The sequence below is a fragment of the Perissodus microlepis genome, chromosome 1 (assembly GCF_051167445.1).
Source record: "Perissodus microlepis isolate ML-2025 ecotype Zambia chromosome 1, ASM5116744v1, whole genome shotgun sequence".
NCBI lineage: Eukaryota > Metazoa > Chordata > Actinopteri > Cichliformes > Cichlidae > Perissodus > Perissodus microlepis.
Window position 1 is genome coordinate 22644458 of NC_140461.1, and position 9475 is coordinate 22653932.

Here is a 9475-nt window from a genome sequence, read left to right on the forward strand (position 1 = left end):
TGTTTATCGTTTACTTTGCAGCATCCTGTTTTTCTGTCATATTAGCGGATACGGTTCGTACCATAAAGTTTATCACTGATGACCAAGCAACGGGAGCCACTTTGCTGTGATTTAATTGTACTTTATAATTCACCTGTGGTGAAACTGGATTGAAGTGGTTAGGGGGAAAGTTCTGGGTTCACCTGGAGTCTTTCTGTGTGTTTCTGTGGGTTTTTCCACCTCCCTGCTACAGGTCAACCATTCAGGTTAGATTAATTGGTGATGCTAAACTGGCTGTAGTTTTGCTTGCATGTGTGTATTTTTTCCTGTGATAAGCTGGCACGCTATTCAAAGAGTACGCAGTGTTAGCTGGGATAGCTCCCAGTCAAGAAAATGGATGGCACGTGGCCTCTTCTTGGGGGTAAAATGAGAAGAACTGTGTTTTCTAACATTCTTGGTCAACAAAATTGACACTATATCCACTTTAAGATGTTTGTCACCAAATGAGTATGTAAAGGGGTTATAACCTGGGCAAAGGGCATTCAAACATCGTTGACTGCTTTAGGCTTCTTCCAGATTAGGTACAATTAATATTAGGCTGCGCCGTCAAAGAGTAAGAATGCGCTACCCAACAGCTAGACAGCATTCACTTTTAATGTTTTGGACCTGTCATGTTTATTTGTATGAGCATGTTTGAAATGTTGATTCTAAAGCCAAGACCAGGTTTGCCATGTCTGATGGCAATAAAACAGAACAATAAGATGGAGTTAGTCTGCTATCAGTTTCCAGTTGACTGGGATCAAATTGTCTGTTTGTGATAATATTAGCTGTAAGAAATCAATGAAAAGGTGTTGCCATCTGTTGTCATCTACATACGTATATAGAGTCTAGCCAGGACTTTATATTCCTCCAGAAATACTGATGTAGTTGCTGCAGGACAGCAATTTAACCGCAAATTGTCATAGGCGCTCAGAAACCTGGTTTATATAGGAATATAACCAGGACAAAACCAGTTTGCAACCGAATTGACTTCCCTGCTGCAAAGAGACGCATTGCAGACAATTTGTGCTCATTCGCGGAGACTGACTGTAACGTGTTGACAATCTGTTTGTATTTATAAATCTGACTGCAATTATTTCCAAAAATTCACCCATCTGTCATGATTGTGTGACTAGGAATGACCCATGCAATCAAAATGTGATCAAAAGTGCTCACCAAATGTGAAAAAATTGAAAGCAATCACAGGACAGCCACCAATTTTTCTAAGCAGGCTGCCATCTTATTTTCACTCTAGTGTGACTGAGCTAATGCAGCACTTTTATATTCTCATAAATTATCCTGTAATCTACAATGTAAAGTAAATATTTGAAGAAAAAGTCCTGCTAGCCATTTTTAATGCACTCCCAACCTGGAGCTGGGAAAGCCTGTATAGACCAGACAACTTTAATCTTAACCGAGAATCCCCCGTCTGAGTATCACCAGTAAACAGCCACACTGCCCATTTAGTAAAAAATGTATGTGCTCACACAGGCTGGTTAAAACAAGCTTGTGTTAAGATTACACTGGCCTTCCCCCTGCAGGTGGTTCTTGCAGGGGGAAAGCCAGTAGCATATAGTCTCAACACAACACCACGGGCCATTTACACTTCCTGACATCCTTTTTATCGAACAACGGAGCAACTTTTTATTTGGGTTTAATTGGTTTTGTTTCAAATAAAGTTAGAGCCACATCCATGTTACACCCACACAGGTGTTTTCACTTTCTTTGCCTGATTAGAACTCCTCTCAGGACTGTGTGGGTGTGTACAAACTGCTCGATTCACATTCGTATCACTCTACTGTTGGTTTCCTTGCACTTGTTATGTTAGTACAACTTAAAGCCTTTAACATCCTTATTACTCTCACACTTGTTTCTCCTTCAGTATTAGGGTGCACATGATTGTTGCAATGTTTTAATTATATTTCATCTGCATTTCCTAGAAATACGAGACACATTATTATTGGGAACATAATATCTCACCAGTCCAATCCCAAATGACAATCTGATTGTTATTTGGAGTAAACTGATGAAGGTTTTGTCAGGTTTATCTTTGGCTGGAGGGCTGCAACAAAATCATAGGCGCTTCCTTATTGAAATTTAAAGTTGTTATGTAAACAGCTAATAACAAATCTATAAATATATGTTTTAAAACAGTACCTCCTGCTGATGATTCCTATCTTCCTGAGGTTATCTTCATGCAAGAAACAAGATCAATATTGGTTTTGAAGCTTCAGTGCAAGCTTTTTCATGTTTTGTGTATTTTCTAAAGCCATAAGTTACCATGTTTGGATGAGAAGGTGGATTGCTAAGTGATCAGCTAACTAGCTGGCTTGGTTGGCAGCTGCATGCATACACTGCACAGATGTGATCCACCTGCTAATTGGTGCTCAGGTAACAGGTTTGTAAAATAGAGGAACTTTGACTCACCACAAATGAAGCACAGATTTCTTGGATGCCTGTACCACATAGAAAGCGATAATATAAGTTAGGCAAATCTTTAAAGTGAACCAAAAGCACATTCACATACATGAGGTATAAAATAATTTAATCCACTCTGAGTTTTTATGAGATAGGGGCTGCCATTTTTATTGATCGATTTTTTTTATTTTGTGCAAAATGTACAATTTCTGTAAAAATTTCTTTTTTAATCCCGTTAGGTTGGGCATTTGAACACATTAGTCCTCTTAGAACCAGCCTAGTGGGAGGTAGAGGAAAAGCAGTTTTGGGGACTTTTGGTTTCATTTTTGAGGTCTGAAGGTAACTTCTTGATCAATCTTTGTCAGTCCCCATAGACTGCTATGTTACAGAGTTAAATGTTAAATTAATTCAGAGACCTGTTTGTCCGTGTACACCTGTCCAGGCTGCACTCACTCTCATATCTTAAGGTTCAGAGAGTAGAATGATATGTAGTCATTTATACCAATGCTAGCTAATATTTTTAATATTACAGTGTGATGTGGTGTTGATGTTGCATTGTGGAGATTTTGTGTTGTCAGAGGCTCCAAAATTTTCACATTGTTTTTCCCTTTGTTTGTTTACATAGCATTACTTTAACACAAAGTCTGGGAGCTGATCCAGAATATTGCCACACAATACACATGTAACCCAAAACCTATTGAACCTATTAAGCAAACTATATTAATCCAAGCAAATGTGCACTTACTGAGTGGCTTTTACTAACCTGTTCTCACTACTAAACCTTGATAATGCTTTGGCAAGAGCCATGGCATCACATTTTAACCCCATTTGGGTAAATGGAAGACTGTTGTGGTTAACAATGAAAAAAATGTTAAATTTAACCAATATCATGACCTCTTCGTAAACCTAACCAAAATGTTTTATTGCATAAACTTAACCAAGCAAGCATAAATGACAACAATGACAGACCAGCATTCTGGAAATCAGTGAAAGCTTATAAGACCATGCTGTTTATATTTTTATTTATTTGGAAGCATGAGTTTATTGTGAAGAAAAGTAAAAATTTAACAATCAGATTTTTCTTTACAGTTGCCTGCAGATCACAAAAACCTTAGTCCTCACCTCCTGCATTAAACTTTTCTAACGGCCGTTATGGCAGTGGATGAAAAAAATGAACTGCTCATCAGAAACTACCCTCCTCTTCTAAATGAAAATAATATATAAATAGAGATGCTGTTTGTGTGCATGCATGTGATTGCTGTCTGCAGTAAATGAACTTCATTACTATTAAAGTCTGTAAGTGCAGTCCTACATCCAAAGGACGGTTGTCTATGCACCGGTTGTGCATAAAATGGGACTTCAGCATGAAATTTATGACAGGAGTTATTGTGTACCATAACTTACGGCCTTTGCATACCTTGTTACTGCTATGGTTGCTCCAAGTGGATCAGCTTTACCCTGTTCACCTTAATGTTGGTGTGATGTGGTATTTATGTATATGGAAATGTTGTTGTCCGCTTGCTTTAGTTAGCTATTTTCCAGATATTTGAAGGCTTTGGGGTGTTTGTGGTGTTTCTCAAGCTCTGTCTGGATTGTTTTTGTAATTGTTACATGTGGACATGGCCACATGAATGCCAAGACCTGAAGCTTCCCAGAGTAATAGTTAATTATACTGAATTGATCAGCACTATGTAGTATATCAGACCCTAGATTTAATAGCACAATGGGTGAAGTGTCACTCATGTTTTATAGGCTTCTTCACTGTCAAAAACTGTTCTCCAACTGACCCAAAGTTTTAGAAAAATGTTATCGTTGGACTTAGCATTTGGCCAATTAAGGCGACATTTCTGAATTAAATGGCACTAGCAGCAATCATAAAGTTAAATTCATGATCAGGTTTCCATGAAAGTGTAATGCCAGCCATATCCACACCCTTTCAAATGAAGTGTTACCATGGATATAATTCTAGCTGTATGTGGGCTGGATTTTTGCAGACAGAGGTTAATTAAATTTTCTCCTGTCTACCTTCGCCTTTAATTTAAAAAAAAAAATTGCATCTGCTTTGTAGAGATGAAAAATTCTTACTTAAAACCACCCCGCCATATCTCCTCCCACTTTCTGCACGTGTGCATGTGAGGTCTGAGAGGTGTACTTCACTACTGACACACACAGGGCTTCTCTGTCAGTTGACAGGAAGCTGCACTTCCAGGCCAAAGCGCCTGTTTGATAAATAACACGCGTGTCTCCGGGCGCACAATGTATCTCAAAGACTCTAAATGTGGCCCTCAGTCTTTGTCTCTCTGACACACATATTGCACAAAGCCACACACACACTCATGCTTCTGCACTCTTTCATGCATACTGTACACAAAAGCACTAGGTCTCTCTTTCTTACCCTTTCTTTCTCTCTCTTTGCTGATTAGAAAACAATATCCAGCTTATAACTGCAAGTTAGGCAGACACCCACACTCATTTGCAGTGAAAGGCAAATGACCCTGATGATGAGTCATTGCATTCACTCAGATTTTTTTTTTATTCAACACACTGAAGTGAAATCTCTTAAGGCAGAGTTAAACACTGGTCCTTGCCATTATTTCTCCGAGTGAACTCAGCTGTACTTTTGTGTTTTTCTCAAATATATTTACATGAGTAAAGGTCAACTAGAAATAGTACATAAAATCTTTAAATTTCAGTCCACTTTTTCCACCCATACACACACACACACACACACACACACACATCTTATCTTTGTAAAATCATTAATCAGTGTTCCTCTAAAATGATTTTCCTGTCTTTGTACTGAAAGGAATCAGGAATTAGTTCTTTTCATGCATGTACAATAAAAAGAAAACTGCAAAGGCTTTGCTAGGAACTCTCGATAATTAAAGCAAATGTACTATTAGATTCAATTAAAGATTTAAAAATCACATTTTTTTTAGTAAATTCAGTTCTGTGCAAAGATCTCAAGTCACTCCTCATTTCTTTATGTTTTCCTAGGAAAATTGGAAATAGTTGGAGTGAAAATGTACAAATGTACATGACAATACTGTATAATACGTGTAATTCTAACAAGCTTTAAAGTCAATATTTGGTATGACCACCTTTATTCTTGAACCCAGCCTGAATTCTCTCTCTCAAACATTCAAATCTCTTCTTTGGATGTTGGCTGCATTTTGTTCTGTATATCAAGATGATCCCACACAGTTTCAATAATGTTGTAATCTCTGCACTGAGGAGGCCAATCCACGACTGGTAGTGCTCCATTGTGTGCTTTTCAAATCTATCTATCTAGCTTCTACTGCATTGGCAGTCTGTTTGGGATCACTGTCATGCTGAAAAATTCCAGATTTTGTGTGGCCTTTTCTCCCGGTTTCCCTTCCTCAAGAATGGCTTCTTGACAGCCACCCTTCCACTGAGACCATTTCTGATGAGGCTTCAGTAAACAGCATCAGGATCAACTGAAGGGCCTGATGAATCTCTCATGCCCTAGATAGATTTTTTTTTTTCAGATACTGTTCATCAGCTGTAGATAGTAGTTTTTTAGGCTTGCCACCTCTTCTTTAAACCTCCATTTGTCCATTTTTCTAATGACAAATGGCTCTTTGGGAATCATCTTGTTGGGCAAAAATACTATATTGTGACTGTCAAACTGTGCTATCTTTTGCATTTTTTATGGATTCAGCTGAAGAAAATGGAATAAAATATGTGTTTTGTGATAGACTGAATGTAACAAAGTGCCTAAAGATATCATTTAAAATTGGTTCTTTGCTAAGTCTCTTATGTGTATACACAACGCTGGTTCATCCCTTGAGTTAGGTGTCTTTTTATGGTTGAATGATTTATAGGTCAGTGTTAACAAAGCAACAAACAAAAAACACACAAAATAAATTCCTCTGAAAATGGCCAGGTACAAGAACTGGACTGAAAATGAGTGAAAAAGCAACCAGTCCAAAGAAGACCTTGAGAAAGCCTGAAGAACTAGTGCAAAAACACTTGTAAAAATGAATTAGTATAAAGAAATAAGGGGTGACTCAAAACTTTTGCACAGTACTGTAAATCTTTGTTGTTAGATCTTAAAATAAAGCAACGTTTTTTTAGGTTCAATCAAGATATATCAGTAACATTTCTACCAAAAAGTGATTTTTCCCTTTACTGTTTTTGTTTGTTTGTTTGTTTGTGTTCTTTTTAAACTATCATCAAGGCAGGAAGAGGCAACACTCATTTGATCAGTATTTTGAAATACAAAGGTTACATACAAAGGTTTTATAAACATAACTTTAGGTTAACAGTGCAGCTTCTTCTGTCCAGTTAATTATCTGGATTACCTGGATGATACAGGGTGGTGTAAGACGTGGGTTTTAATCCCATTTAATTGAAGCACTGTAAGGAAAAAATAACATTTAGTTCATGAAAGACTGATGAAAGCAAGAAAGTGAACACAAAAGGTATAAATGATACACACGCACTCATCTCACTTCCTTCTTCTTATTTGTTAATAGCATGGAAATATTTTGTGAGCGATAAGAATTTATTCTGCAGGAATTTAATATCTGGCAGATGTTAGAAGAAATCAAACAAAGATTTGACGTGGCCACGCAGTCTGACCATAGTTTGTAAAAAAAAAAAAAAAAAGCCAGAATGAACCTGAGACTCATTTTTGGACATGAGGCCTGAGGGCTGCAAGTGTTATCTGGCTGCATCAAGTTTACTTTGTTTAAGGAAAGAAAGAATAGTAGAGTGTATGGGGGAGGGAGTGTAACGAGAGTAAAAGGGACTGAAAGGATTTTGATCCAGTGATATTATATATCTGTCCTGGTCAAGGGCACACAAAAGCACACAGCAAACCACCAGAGAGCAAAGCATGTCATCTGAATAGTATGTCTTCTTTGCGGTGTTGTACATCCAAAGGCTTTGTGCGCCTGAATTTGGTTGGTAGAAGACACAAAGGAGGCAGTTTGTTCGCCCCTGACAAGTGTGCTTTTATTTGTGTCGGCCCTTTGATGTATAGAGAAACTTTGGCTGGGATATCCCTCTCAGACAAATGCACAAGAAATCCCACTCCTTTGTATTATCCTTAACAATTCCCTCACCAGTCACTGCAAGGCTTTTATTCCCTTTAAGACCATTATTTTAAACTTTGTGCCTACTGTCTGTCTGTCAACTGTAATGGGGTATCTTGTCTGGCTTTGGGGGATGGATGGTGGGGAGTGGGACTTTGGGCATATATGCTTAGTTGCTGTGCTGTCAGGTCAGGGCGTCAGTTTAGCTTAGTAAAACAAACTGGAGCAGGTTGGTGCTATTTTGTCCGCTTTGTCACCATTTTAAACTTTACAAATATAATATGATGTTGTGCTTATTGCAGACATCGCACATTAAAAAAAAATAAAATCTCTAGATATTCAGTATTCTTCATAAACATAGACAGACATTTATTCAGTATAAGCCTATTCTGGCAAGTCATCCAAGTACTAAGAAAGCAAACAACAGGCAAGATCTTTAATTGCATGACAAGTAGACAGATCCACTGATGAAGCGATATCACGGAAAGCTCCAGATCAGGTAGTGTATGGGCTTTGTGGAGCAAAAGGTGTTGTGCTCAAGGGTGAGCTATAAATCTCAAATGTTCTGAGGCTCTACCTTTAGAATAACAACCTGTTTAAGTAGCTGCTGCACATGTTGCTTGATGCTTAATCAGCGAGCCATTGGCCTTAATTTGAGCTTGATTCAAATCTGAAAATGAGTCCAGACAAGGTGAAGAGAAAGCTCACGCGCTCACATCTGCAGCCGCAGCTTTTACACTGTTGTTACCAAACAGCTGGGACTTAAGTAACTCCACACAGCCGCCCTTTGACGAGTCACTTTTGAAGCAGAGTGCAGCATTGCTTTCCTACACAGCTTTTGTCAGTCAGTCCGGGGATTTGAACTGCCAGCCGTCCAAGTCACGAGCATCCACCTCCTCTGCAGGCTGCTGCTGTCTTTTATAGCAGACGACCAGTAAAAGAGCTAAAAACTCTTGACCCTTCCATTCCTGGGGGCGTCCACAAGTGCTTAAGCAGATAAAGATTATATTCATTGCATAGACATTTTAGTACGGGGGTCAGAAGAGGGCTTTTACATAAAAACAGATTGTTTTACAGAACGAATAATGCCGATGTGAGTTTAGACTGGTGGTATTGCTTATGTTGGCTTACGCTCAACTGTACTGTAAGGAACTGGTGGTTATACTGGAAACCTAAACAATGAAAAAAAAAAAGGTTTTCTTTTCTTGCAAGTAGAAGAGGATGCCTGTGAACTCAAAGTCAGACTCAGAAATCCATTACAAGGTCAACAGCCTGTGCTGCTTCAGTCCACCTCACCGGTGTCCGGTTGAATCACACAAAGTGAATATCTGAGAAGACAATCTACCTCCTACTTCCTGAGTATGTGTGTAATATTACTGTGGAATGACTTCTGTACATCTGTAACCTATAAAAATAACCACACACTTGATATTTTTATTTTATTCTTTTTTTGTCACTACCATCGTTTCCTTCCTTTTTTGTTACATTCCAGCATGTCTGACTACATATCGGCCATCAGGGTTAAATATTAATGACTGAACCTGCCAAATCCGCCTGAACATTCACAATACTTTTAATGCAGCCGCACTTATTTTACTGTGTCTCCTTTTTCTCATAGAGTTCAGAAGAGAAACCAAAGAAGCCAAGGCAGTCATGAAATGTGAACATCTGTGTCGACAAGTGTTACATGTATGCGCTGCATTGAAGGTCAGTGGCTCATACTTCCACTGTGCAATATCTGGCTGATCATAAAGGGGCTACCATTTGCAGGGTTGCCTTGCATGCAAAATTTCAGGTCACGACCACTGGGAGCCAATAATGCCTTTGGCTAAGCAACAAGATGCAAATATATCTATTCAAATTCGCACCACTCCATACACATTCAGGGCTTACACAAACACAGACGCACACACACACAATCTCATCTCAGTGCAACGAGCCCTCGTTTGATCCATGAATAAGTCACAGTCCTGGGGCAA